The 13,946-nt window shown below is 47.2% G+C and overlaps 1 protein-coding gene across 3 annotated transcripts in view; it reads left to right on the top strand.

The window, feature by feature from the left end:
• LOC119960832 (collagen alpha-3(VI) chain) overlaps positions 1–13,946 on the top strand; it is a 105,789-nt gene that overhangs the window by 26,124 nt on the left and 65,719 nt on the right. The window lies entirely within an intron of this gene.

The following is a 13,946-nucleotide window of genomic DNA, read 5'->3' as shown; positions in this document are numbered from 1 at the left end:
TTTTTTGTTTTACGTTGTTATATCAAAGCACTGTAGCAGAAAAAAAGCCACGGTTCTTTGACATGTACAAATGCGGAGTAGAAAGTCAAAGTTATGACACAATTGGGGAGACAGTGTGCAGTAATTGCAGACTCAGACAAGATTTTGCCCTGCATCATTTTTACTGCCAGAAGTGCATCATGGTATTACATCCATCTGCTGTGGCCACATCCTATTCTGGTTGCTCAGGTTATTCAGGGCAGGCTGTGAGTGATTAGATTGTGTCCTGGGAGCTTGCTCCTGGATGAGAGGGTCATACTCTATCGGCTGCTGCAGCTTAAAGAACCAGGGCATCAACGTAGCACTGGGGCATAAGAAATATGAGGAGCCCCCATGTTTACAGTCTCCTGCTCAGAAGTTCCTTTGGTTCAAATAACGGAAGGATGCGACGAGCCATATGGGACTAAAGGAAGGAGACCAACTAAGGCATTGCTCCAAGTACAGTGAAAGGAAGTGCCTTGGCAGTTATCATAGAATTCATAGAATCATAGAATTTACAGTGCAGAAGGCGGCCATTTGTCCCATCGAGTCTGCACCGGCCCTTGGAAGAGCACCCCACTTAAGCCCCACGCCTCCACCCTATCCCCGCAACCCAGTAACTCCACCCCAGTTAGAATCATTGCCAATGAACCCACACAGCAACTCAATGGTGAAGAAAGTTTGATGAAGCCATGGGGCTAACTAAGGTAAGAGAAAAACTCTGAACTTCTAACAATGCGCAGCAATAGGCTTTTTTAACGTGTGCAGTCACCTTTCGTTCTATGGTTGAACCCTTAACATCAGACGTATGCATGAGGCAACACAAGACCCTTTATATCCTCTTCCTTTTCTTGTACGTATTCTGTCATTCAGCGCCTAACATATATGGAAGCAATAAATCCTAACTAGCATCCTATCTGGCTGCATCACAGCCTGGTATGGCAACTGCTCGGCCCAGGACCGCAAGAAACTTCAGAGAGCTGTGAACACTGCCCAGTCCATTACACAAAACTGCCTCCCATCCATTGACTCCATCTACACCTCCCGCTGCCTGGGGAAAGCGGGCAGCATAATCAAAGACCCCTCCCACCTGGGTTATTCTCTCTTCCAACCTCTTCCATCGGGCAGGAGATACAGAAGTCTGAGAACACGCACGAACAGACTCAAAAACAGCTTCTTCCCCGCTTCTTCTAAATGACCCTCTTATGGACTGACCTCATTAACACTACACCCCTGTACGCTTCATCCGATGCCGATGTTTATGTAGTTACATTGTATACCTTGTGTTGCCCTATTATGTATTTTCTTTTATTCCCTTTTCTTCCCACGTACTTAATGATCTGTTGAACTGCTTGCAGAAAAATACTTTTCACTGTACCTCGGTACATGTGACAATAAACAAATCCAATCCAATCCAATCCAAATATATCATCCCTGTTAAGGAATGCTCATTGTCATCTGGGCCGCCTTACAGTATTTGTTTTTCTTTTAATAAAGAAGAAAGAGACCCATAACCAATGGCAGATCAGTTTCATGGGACTGAAGGCAGGAGTCTAAACAAAGATTTGCTCCCAATATAACAAAAGTAAGTGGCCTTGGCCACAGATATTGGTATACAGCTCCAGGCACATTTTGGCTAATGGTACATTTTCCTGACCTCATGCTGCATATCAAAGGACAACTATAAAAATCTTGGGAAGACACATAAGAGAAGCAAAGTAGAATCTTACCCCTGTGGCAATACTTTGAACTATATCGCTGTTCCATCACAATCGCTGGGTCAAAATCCTGGAACTCCCTTCCTAACAGCACTGTGGGTGTATCTACACCACAGCGGTTCAAGAAAGAAGCTCACCATCAATGTCTCAAAGGCAATTGTGGGTAGGTAATAAATGCTGGCCTAACCAGTGATACTCACATCCTGTGAATGACTAAAAAAAATGCTATATTCATGAACTTTCTTCTCTGAAAGTGACAACAGCAGCTTGAAGCACCCATCCAAAGATTGTCCACTCTGTGTAAACAACATTTCAATGGTGCTGTGGTGGCAGCTGCCCTTGACCACATTCAACCGATAGTTTGTCCATTTGTAAGATCTGTGGTATATAGCAGGACTTCAGTGATGTCTGGCAGCCACTGAATGGGAATGCGCATGATTTTTTAAATTGTATGAAGTAGTTTTATGCATGCTGCACATTAAACAGAAGGATGTAGTAAAATCTACTCCACTGAGGGTTCAGTGAAATGTACACCAGTGGATACAGACACGGGGGCATAATGAGTTCATTATGCATCATCCTTAGAAGTGAACTGATAAATTCACATGTTACTGTGCTTTAGAAAAGAGGAAAATAGCACAGCAAAAATCTATTCTTTAATCTATTTAGTTACAGTATTTATTTGAAAGCCTTATTTGTAAGGTCATCGGGTGAGTTGTTAAAACATACATAGAAAAATAAGGCTCTTTTCTTGTTTGAGCTGTGTACATGTTGCAGAAGTATAAACTGATCATTCTACAGCAAGGCCTGAATGGAGAGTAAACCATTTCTCCCTGGGGACAGAGCCAGGGCAATGCCACGAGGAAGAGCCAGGGCAATGCCAGGGGGATGAGCCAGGGCAATGCCAGGGTACTAGCAGCAGTGGCAGGGGACAGTCACAAGCTCAGTGCCCATTGCAGCACCAGAGCAGCCAGGGCAGTGCCAGGGCTAGTACCAGGGGCAGTTCCATGAGGCAGTACCCAGGGCAGTTCCAGGGGCAGTACCCAGGGCAGTGCCAGGGGGCAGCACCTGAGGGCAGTACCCACAGAAATTCCAGGGGGCAGTGCTAGGGCAGTACCGGGTTCATATCCACAAGGCAGTGCCAGGGGACAGTTACAAGGAGACAATTACAAGGAGCAGTACCCAGAGCAGTGCCAGGGGGCAGTATCATGGGGGAAGTGCCAGGGGGCAGTACTCACAGTGATGCCAGGGGGCAGTGCCAGGGGGCAGATCCAAGAAGCAGTGTCAGGGGACAGTTGCAAGGAGACAGTTACAAGGGACAGTACCCAGGGCAGTGCCAGGGCAGAGCCAGAGCAGAACCAGGGAGCAGTACTTGGTCATGATCTGCACCCCCTGAATGTTGCACTCACCTGAGCTTCCCTGGGAGATCTGCATGCCAGGTTCACTACTTAGGAGACCAGCCCTGATTCACACCTGTCTTTGCTCAACTGCCGTGGATGGATATTGTGACGGGCGGGGATTATTCAGGCACAGGGCCTGATAATGATATGATAATGTTTCAAATAAGGTGTCAGGAAATGTGCCCCGTCACTGATGGGGGAAGGGACAATTGCATCATGTGATTACGCCAACATAATTCACAACTTTGCAGTTCTTGCGATATTTTCTTCTCCCGGTGTCAACCTGCCAAACACGAATGATTTTGAATCGGGTAATCAATAAAATCAGTCGGGGCACCATTTCTGCAGGTGAAATGCGACCTCAGTTCCTGTGGGTTTTGCACATTTGAAATAATGGATTCAGTGTTCTCCTGCAGGGCTCCCTAGAGACAGGCCAAACTGCTTCAGGCACCGACAAGTGCCTCTTGACATCTGCTATGGCCAACAGTTGTATGCAACAGTTTGGTCACAGAACAATGGAATTATAGATCAGAAGTCAGTTTCTGTTCTTTCAGCTTGCTCTTAGCCAGGCAGGGTTGATGGTCAGTAATAGCACTGCCATTACCCTTTGCAGTTCACTGAGCATATTCATATGCCATTGACTGCAAATCAATCTGATTTTCTAGCCCAGAGTTACTGCCAGTTGACCAAAGTGTACCGGGGGCCTTGCATTCAGGACAGAGTTTCGCAAATTCGACCTGTTCATTTTCGGTTCGTGCACTGGTGAAATATGTGGAAGGGTCCAGTTTGGAGAGCAAGACATTCCTGACATGAACTTAAAATATGTCACCGGAGCAAAGAACATCTGGCCGCAGGCACCTTCCAGCGCATTGTGAAGGAGAAATCAATCAGTGTAATACTGTAACTTCATCCACAGAGGGCAGCATTCACTTCCATTTTCAAAATGATCTGGTTTCAGACAATTCTGGATAGCAGGATTTTAAACTGACCAGCCTGTAGTTACTAGCAGCGTCTTTACCCCCATTCTTTTTTTAAAATAAATTTACACCCAATTCATTTTTTCCAGTTAAGCGGCAATTTACCGTGGCCAACCCACCTCGCTTGCACATTTTTGGTTTGTGGGGGCGAAACCCACGCAAACACAGGAAGAATGTGCAAACTCCACACGGACAGTGACCCAGTACCGGGATCGAACCTGGGACCTCGGTGCCGTGAGGCCGCCGTGCTAACCCACTGCGCTATCGTGCTGCCCATTTATCCTCATTCTTGAATGATGGTGTTATATTTACCACTCTTCAAGCCTGATTGAAGGATTAGAAGACTGTAGCAAGCTCTTCCATTATCTCCACCCCCCACTTCTTTTATAATAATAATCACTTATTGTCACACGTAGGCTTCAATGAAGTTACTGTGAAAAGCCCATAGTCACCACATACCGGCACCTGTTCGGGGAGGCCGGTACGGGAATTGTACCCACACTGCTGGCATTGTTCTGTATTACAAGCCAGCTGTTTAGCCCACTGTGCTAAACCAGACCCTCACCAGACCCAGTTTCAGCAAACTGGAGTGCAAATAATGTGACTGTCCAATCTAAGCATAGCCAACCTTTCCAGTGCTTCCTACCTATCAATTTTCACCCCATCCATTATCACTACCCTCTCTGCTACTTCTGATACTTTGTCAGCATCCTATTCCCCAGTAAACACAAATACACTTTAGGTATTCCACCCTTGTTTTGTGCCTCTAAACATGTATCATTCTTTGGCTGCGATTCTCCGCAACCACGATGGGTGGGAGAATAGCGGGAGGTCTGTTCCCGCACCTCCCGCTATTCTCCCACCCACCCCCCCAAAATGGCGTGTCTGGTTTTGCGACACGCCGCTCGGAGAAACGCGGGCCGCCATTTTTCACGGCAGCCCGTAATTCTCCGACCCGGATGGGCCGAGCGGCCTGCCGTTCCCGACCTGTTCGCGACGGCGGCAACCACACCTGGTCGCTGCCATCGTGAACATGGCGCGCCAGGTAAGTGGGGGGCCTAGGGGGGGCCGATCGGGGATCGAGCACCACGACCGTGCTCGGGAGGGGACTGGCCTGCGATCGGTGCCCACCGATCGTCGGGCCGGCATCTCAAGGGGACGCACTCTTTCCCCTCAGCCGCCCCACAAGATCAAGCCGCCACATCTTGCGGGGTGGCTGAGGGGGAAAGACGGCAACCGCGCATGCACGGGTTTGAGCTGTCCAACCCGCGCAAGCACGGCTGAAGTCATTAGGCTCCGCCGCGGCGTCATTCTTGGCGCGCCGGGCCTTGAAGCCGAGTTTCCCGGTACGGCCTGCCTATCCCCCTGGGTAGGGGAGAATAGGGGGCCGGGAGAGGCTTCCGACGCCGTCGTGAACCTCTCCAGGTTTCACGACGGTGTCGGGCCTTGCGGAGAATTCCACCCTTTGTCTATAAAATGATCCACCCCACCTTTTATTACCTACATACGAGTAGGTAGAAGATTTTCAGCTGCCTTTTATGTTAACCACCATTCTATTCTCAGATTCTGTCTTTGAAGTATTATTTTCCTCTTCCTTTCCCTCTCAATTATTCTATTTGGTTTGTTTATTGTTTAAAGTATACATCTGACATGTATCATACGCACTCTTCATTGCTGCATCATATTCTCTATCTCTGTCCACATCCAAATAGCTCTGATTCCCCTAGCCTTTGTCCTTGCTGGAAAGTGCCCAGCCTATACATGAAACATCTCCTGCTTAAAGATGTTGTGTTAATCTTTTCCTGTCAGTCTTTGCTTCCATGCTACCAAGACTGACTTCCCTCTCATCCAACTGAACTAACCCTCTTCCAATTTTAGAATTTCTTCTTTAAATTGTTCCTTCACTTCTCCATTACAATTATGCAACCCCCTCATGAGGACTTTCCTTGCCGGATTGATGCTCTGTAACTCAAAAACTGAAAAATAAATTGTTTTCATAGAATCATAGAATCCATACAACACAGAAGAAGGCCATTTGGCCTATTGAGTCTACATAGACTCTCTGAAAGAGCACCCTACAAAGGCCCGCTCCCTCGCCCCATCACTATAAACTCATAATCCCAACTTTGGACACAAAAGGACAATTAAAAAATGGCCAATTCACCTCAGCTGCACATCGTTGGATGGGGGAGTCGGTTTAGCTCAAAGGGCTGGACAGCTAGAACAAAGAACAAAAAAAAATTACGATGTGGAGATGCCGGCTTTGGACTGGGGTGAGCACAGTAAGAAGTCTTACAACACCAGGTTAAAGTCCAACATGTTTGTTTCAAACACTAGCTTTCGGAGAACTGCTCCTTCAACTGAGGAAGGAGCAGTGCTCTGAAAGCTAGTGTTTGAAACAAACATGTTGGACTTTAACCTGGTGTTGTAAGACTTCTTATAAAGAAAATTACAGCACAGGAACAGGCCCTTCAGCCCTCCAAGCCTACACCGACCATGCTGCCCGTCTGAACTAAAGTCTTCTGCCCTTTCAGAGACCATGGCCGGGATTCTCCCCTACCCGGAGGGGCAGGGGGTCCCGGCGTGTTGTAGTGGCGTGAACCACTCCGGCGTCAACCTGCCCCAAAGGTGCAGAAGTCTCCGCACCTTTAGGGGTCAAGCCCTCACATTGGTTCCCGCTCCGCAGGCTGGTGTGAATGGCCTTTGGCGCCATGCTAGCCAGGGCTGAAAGGGCTTCGTCGGCCGGCGTAAGTCCACGCATGCGCTGGAGCGTTGGCGGCTGCTGACGTCATCCCGGTGCATGCGCAGGGAAGGGGGTCTCTTCCGCCTCCGCCATGGTGAAGACCATGGCGAAGGTGGAAGAAAAAGAGTGCCCCCATGGCACAGGCCCGCCCGCCGATCGGTGGGCCCCGATCGCGGGCCAGGCCACCGTGGGGGCATCCCCGGGGTCAGATCGCCCCACGCCCCCCCACCAGGACCCCAGCGCCCGCCCGCGACTCCTGCACCCGCCGGTAAGGTAGGTGGTTTAATCCACACCAGCGGGAGAGGCTTGTCAGCGGCGGAATGTCGGCCCATCGCGGGCCAGAGAATCCCGCCCCGATTCCCGCCCCGCCGAATCTCGGGTGGTGGAGAATTTGGGACACGGCGTGGGCAGGATTGACGCCGGCCCCGGGCAATTCTCCAACCTGGCGGGGGTCGGAGAATCCTGCCCCATATCCCTCTATTTTCATCCTATTCATGTATTTGTCAAGATGCCCCTATCAATTTCCTGCTGTATCCTTTGACGGTCCTCATCGCTATCTGCAATTCCATCAACCTTTGTGTCTTCTGCAAAGTTATTAATCAAACCAGCTACATTTTCCTCCAAACCATTGAGAAATATTACAGACAGCAAGGGTTCCAGCATTTATCACAGAGGAATTTTGCTAGTCATAGCCCTCTGATTCAGAAATGCGCCCTTCCCTCTGTCTTCTATGACCGGGCCAGTTCTGTATCCATCTTGCCAGCTCACCTCTGATCCAGTGTGACTTTACCTTCTATACCACTCTGCCATGAGGGATCTTGTTAAAGGCCTTACTGAAGTCCATATAAACAACATCCACTGCTCTAACCTCATCAATCAACTTTGTCACTTCCCCAAAAAATGCAACCAAGTTAGTGAGATACGACCTCCCCTTTACAAAACCATGTTGCCTCTTGCTAATACGTCCACTTATTTTCAAGTGGGAGTAAATCCTGTCTCGAAGAATCCTCTCCAATAATTTCCCTACCACTGACGTAAGGCTCACCGGCCTGCAATTACCTGGATTATCCTTGCTATCCTTCTTAAACAAAGGAACAACATTGGCTGTTCTCCGATCCTCTGGGACCTGCCCAGTAGCCAGTGAATGTACAAAGATTTCTCTCAAGGTCCCAGCAATTTCCTCCCTTGCCTCTCTCAGTATTCTGGGGTACATCCCTTCAGGCCCTGGGGATTTGTCTACCTTAATGTTTTTCTTGACCCCCAATACCTCCTCCATTTTAATCTCAACATGACCCAAACTATCTGCACACCCTTCCCCAAACTCATCATCCACCAAGTCCTTATTTTTGGTGAATACTGATGCAAAGTATTCATGTTATACTTCGTACATTTCCTCTGGCTCCCGCATAGATTCCCTCCCCTGTCTTTGAGTGGGCCAACCCTCTCCCTGGCTACCCTCTTGCTCTTTATATATGCATAAAAAGCCTTGGGATTTTCCTTAATCCTGCTGGTCAATGACTTTTCGTGACCCCTTTTAGCCCTCCAGACGCCTTGCTTAAGTTTCTTTCTACTTTGCTTGTATTCCACACTTGCTTCGTGTGTTCCCAGCTTCCTAGCCTTGACAAATGCTTCCTTTTTCTTTTTGACTAGGCTCACAATATCTCTCATTATCCAAGGTTCCCCATATACTATACTTTGCTATGCTTATCCTTCATCCTCACAGTCAGTCCTGAATTTCTATCAACTTACACTTGAAAACCTCTCACATGCCAGATGTTGATTTGCCTTCAAACATCTGTCCCCAATCTATATTCTTCAGTTCCTGCCTAATATTGTTGTAATTTGCCTTCCCCCCAATTTAGCACCTTCACCTGAGGGCTACACTTATCTTTATCCATCAGTACCTTAAAGCTTAGTGAATTGTCACTGTTCCCGAACTGCTCCCCCTCTGAAATATCAACCACCTGGCTGGGCTCATTCCCCAATACCAGGTCCAGTATGGCCCATTCCCTCATGCGACTATCTACATATTGCATCAAGAAATCCTCCTGAATATCCCTTACAAACTCTGCCCCATCTACGCTACCAGCGAGTCAAATGAGTCCCAGTCAATCTAGGCGAAGTTAAAATCATCCACTTCAACAACCTTGCTACTTTTACACCTTGCTGAAATCTGCCTACATATCTTCTCTTCTATCTCCCACTGGCTGTTGGGAGGCCAAGAGTAAACCCCCAACATTGTGACAACACCCCTCCTATTTCTGAGCTCTATCCACATTGCCTCTCTGTATGAGCCCTCGAGGTATCCTCCCGCAGTATAGCTGTGATATTCTCCTTAACCAGTAGTGCAACTCCCTCACCCCTTTTACATCCCCCTCTATACCACCTGAAACATCTGTATCCTGGAACGTTAAGATGCCAATCCTGTCCTTCCCTTAACCAAGTCTCTGTAATGGCAATAATATCATAGTTCCAAGTACTATAATAATAATCTTTATTAATGTCACAAGTAGGCTTACCTTAACACTGCAATGATGTTACTGTGAAAATCCTCTAGTCGCCACACTTTGGCGCCTGTTTGGGTACACTGAGGGAGAATTCAGAATGTCCAAATTACAAGTCTTTTGGGACTTGTGGGAGGAAACCGGAGTACCCGGAAGAAACTCATGCAGACATGGGGAGAATATGCTGACTCCGCACAGACAGTGACCCAAAGTGGGAATCGAACCCGGGTCCCTGGTGTTGTGAAGCAACAGTGCTAACTACTAACTAATCCAAATTTTAAGATCATCTGCCTTACCTCTTCCACTTCTCTCATTCAAGCAAATGCACTTCAGTCCACCAGACCCTCTTTGATCAGTAACCACACCCTGCCTGCTCTTTCTCTAAGTCTTATTGGCCCTACTCTCTCGTTTCCCTTCAGTTAATTTACCTTTGCTTTGGTTCCCACCCCTCTGCCAAACTAGTTTAAATCTCCCTGTGTGACACTAGCAAAACTCTCAGCCAGAATATATTTGCCCCTCCAGTTTAGATGCAACCCATCCTTCTGGTACAGGTCCCACCTGCCCCGGAAGAGATCTCAATAGTCGAGATATCTGAAACCCTCCCTCCTACATCAGCTGTTTAGCCATGTATTGAGCTGTACAATCGTCCTATTTCTAGCCTCACTGGCACGTGGCACAGGGAGTAATCCTGAGATTACAATCCTAGAGGTCCTGCTGTTTAACTTTCTACGTAACTCCCTAAACTGCTGCTACAGGACCTCGTCACTCTTCCTGCCCATGTTGGTAGTACGAATGTGTACCATGGCCTTTGGCTGTTCACCCTCTACTTTCAGACTGATTTCTGCCTGTTCAGAGACATCCTGGACCCTGGCACCAGGGAGGCAACATAACATCCTACATTCTCTTTCACGTCCACAGAAGTGCCTATCTGTACCCTTAAGTCTAAGTATAGAGTCCCGTGTATCTATTGCTCTAGTGCTCTTTGTCCCTCCCTGCGTCACAACAGAGTCAGCCGTGGTGCCACATCTCTGGCTGTTGCTGTAAATTTCAATCCCACTCTGGCTGCCTCACTCAGGCCGTCTCCCACTTCACTTGCACAAAGGTTACTCAGTGTGTGCTTATGCCGCTCTCTCATATAGAGCTCAGTTGGGCTGAGATGATTCACATACTAGTTAGGCTTCAAACAGAAGAATCCAATTTATACCTTTTGCCTCCAATCAGACTTCAGGTGGTTGACAGATAACTGCCACTCAACTATTTGGGTGGGGCAGCTTCTTTTTACCAACTAACTAGACCACTAAACTTCTAACTGAATAAAAAACAGGAAAATTAGATTTACCACTTACCCCTTTAATTACCACACTGCTCCACATTTCCAAATTTCAATCCCATTGTGGTTGCCTCACTCAGGCTGTCTCCCACTTAGCATGCGCAAAGCTAGTTTGTGATGCAGAGCATGGCCAATAGCACTGGTTCAATTCCTGTTCCAGATTAGGTTATTCATGATAGCTTACCTTGCCCCTCGCCTGAGGTGTGATGATCCTCAGGTTAAATCACCACCAGTCGCTCTCCCCTTCAAGCAGCCTATGGTCATCTGGGCTATGGCGATTTTACTTATTTACTTACACCTTTGGACTGTGGGAGGAAACTGGAGCACATGGAGGGAACCCTCACGGACATATGGAGAATTTTCAAACTCGGCACAGCCACCCAAGGCTGAAATTGAACCCGGTCCCTGGCGTTGTGAGGTAGCAGTGCTAACCACTGGGCCACCATACCATTATTTTGTTCAAAGATTCCATCTTATTGACGAGGCTTCAGGATAATCTAGGCCAAAGATGAGAGAATGAAAAGAGGACACGGAGGTAGTGAACACATCAAGAACAGCGATCCAGTCCAATCTTAGGCTCAGGAATGGAACAGCCACATTCTGAGAGATATCTAAGTTGGACATCACAGGAAGACAGATAAGTGATTGGTTGGTGAATATGCTGCTTTTTTATCTTAAAACCCTGAGTCATTTTATTCGTAATTGTCAGGTTTTATTGATAAGTGGTTTTATGAGCTGCAGTAAATGTTATTAGGACTAGCAGTGTTTATTAATTATAAACTAATTAAGAAATTAAATTAATTAACACATAACAAAGATGGCACAGCAGTTGATGTGTTGCAACTGACTGCAGAATGTGGGAGCTCCTGGTTACTGGTGTGATTCTGGGAAAACATGCCTGCTGCTTGTGGAGCTTCAGCTTAGAGTCACTAAGCTGGAGATTGAGCTGCAGACACTGCGATGCATCAGAGAGGGAAAAGTTACCTGGACAATTTGTACCAGGAGGCAGTCGCACCCCTTCTGGTTTGGTTAGGGATAGGAAGGTGTGACTGTTAGTGAGGCAGATATGGGAAAAAAAGATAGAAGTGGAGAAGCCTCGGCCTTTGCAATTGACTCACATGTTCAAGGTTCTTGAAATCTGTAAGCATGAAAGTGGTGGCTGCAGGGTGGATGAGAAAACTGTCAACAGCACCAAGAAGCCATTCATATTGTGGGGTGGGGTAGGTGTGGGGGCAATTAATAGGATTGTAGGGGAGGATATCATCAGGGGGATAGACACAGCTCTCTGCAGCCAAGAGTGGGAATCCAGATGTCTGCTGCTGTCCAGTTCAAGGGTTTGGGACATCAGCTCTGGGCTGAAGAGGAACTTGCATTGGGAGAGAGGATCAATTATGGTCCTCACAGATACCAATAACACAGGTAGGACCATGCAATAGGCTCTGCTGAGGGCATATGAGCAGCTAGGGTCTAAATTAAAAAGCAGAACTTCAAAGGCAATAATTTCTGGATTTCTACATGAGCCAAGAGCAAATTGGCAAATGGTGGATAAGATTAGAGAGTAAAATGCGTCACTCAAATATTGGTGTGGGAGAAATGAGTTTTGATTCATGGGGCACTGACACTAGTACTGGGAAAAGGGGAAGCTGTATCATTGGGAGGGTCTTCACCTGAACCAGTGCTCTTGGCAAGTCAGATAAACTGAAGGATTTCAGACAGCTTGTGGCTGGCACAGACTCAATGGGCCAAAGAGCCTTTTCTATGCTGTAGATCTCTAATACTCTATGAGTACACCCTTGTTCAAAAAGGTTGTAAGGATAGACCCAGCAATCGCAGACCAATCAGTTTAACTTCAGTGGTGGGTAAGCTTCTATAAACAGTTATTCAGGATATAATTAATAGTTGCGTGGAAAAATATGGGTTGATTAGGAAGAGCCAGCATGGATTTCTAAAGGGAAAATTGTGTTTATCAAACTTGCTGACATTTTTTTGAGGCAGTAACAGAAAGAGTCAATGAGGGTAATGCTGCTGGACTTTCAGAAGGGATTTAATACAATGTCACACAACAGACTTGTTAGAAAGTTTAATTAGGTCATTGATTAAAAGGGACAGTGGCAACATGGATACATAATTGGCTGAACAATAGCAAATAGCACGTAGAGCAGGGGTGGGCAAACTTTTCCGTGCAAGGGCCGCATTCAGAAATTCACAATTCACAAAGGGCCGCATAGTATATTAAGTAAAATAATTACTTCACCCGGTTATGATTCTGGGCGCCTCATATAGAACATAGAACAGTACAGCACAGAACAGGCCCTTCGGCCCTCGACGTTGTGCCAAGCAATGATCACCCTACTCAAGTCAACGTATCCACCCTATACCAGTAAGTAACCCAACAGCCCCCCCCACCCATTAACCTTTTAAAAAAAAAAATTAAAAAAAAAAAAAAAATTTTAAAAAAATTTTTTTTTTTTTTTTTTTAATGACTTGGTGGGCCGCAGAAATACCTTTGGCGGGCCGCATGCGGCCCGCGGGCCGTAGTTTGCCCACCCCTGACGTAGAGAGTAATGGACGAAGGATATTTTTCAGGTTGGAGGAAGGTTTGTACTGGAGTAGTGGTGTTCTTCAGGGGTCAATATTGGAACCCTTTTTTTCCTGATATATGTTAACGGTCTAGATCTTGGTGAACAGAGGACAATATCAAAGTTTGCGCATGATACAAATGTTGGAAACATTGTAAACTGTGAAGAGGGCAATGTAGAACTTAAAAAGGACAGAGGAAGGCAGATGTGGGCAGATAGGTGGTAGATGAAGTTCAATGCAGTGTAGTGTGAGGTGATGCATTTTGGCAGAAGAACATGACAAGACAATGGGCACGATTCAGCAGACTGAAATGAAAGTGCGCTGTTGGGTGCATTTAGCTGAGAAACACCCCGCAATCCAATGGCACTCTGTCATTTCTTTTGGCCTTGGGGAGATTCTACCCATTTAGGCCCCACTTAGACGGATTTCCTGCTGCAGGAAGAGGTCCTCACAGATCAGGGTGCTCTTTTGTTCAGCACAGCCGCTCTGCACCCTCCCTCAGGCCCACCCTCCAGCATCATTGACCACCCGCTCACGCTCCCCCCTCCCACCCACCGAAGCTTGGGGAGGATCCCGGGAAACATCCCTCACTCCCCCTACTTGGAAAACCCTCTGGACCTAACCCCTGGCAGTGCCAACCTGGCACCTGGGCATCCTGGCATTGACTGCCTGGCAC

This window comes from Scyliorhinus canicula, chromosome 2, assembly GCF_902713615.1.
Source record: "Scyliorhinus canicula chromosome 2, sScyCan1.1, whole genome shotgun sequence".
In the NCBI taxonomy this organism is placed as follows: Eukaryota; Metazoa; Chordata; class Chondrichthyes; order Carcharhiniformes; family Scyliorhinidae; genus Scyliorhinus; species Scyliorhinus canicula.
The sequence above is the reverse complement of the archived record's forward strand: the minus strand, read 5'-3'. Positions and strand labels throughout refer to the sequence as shown.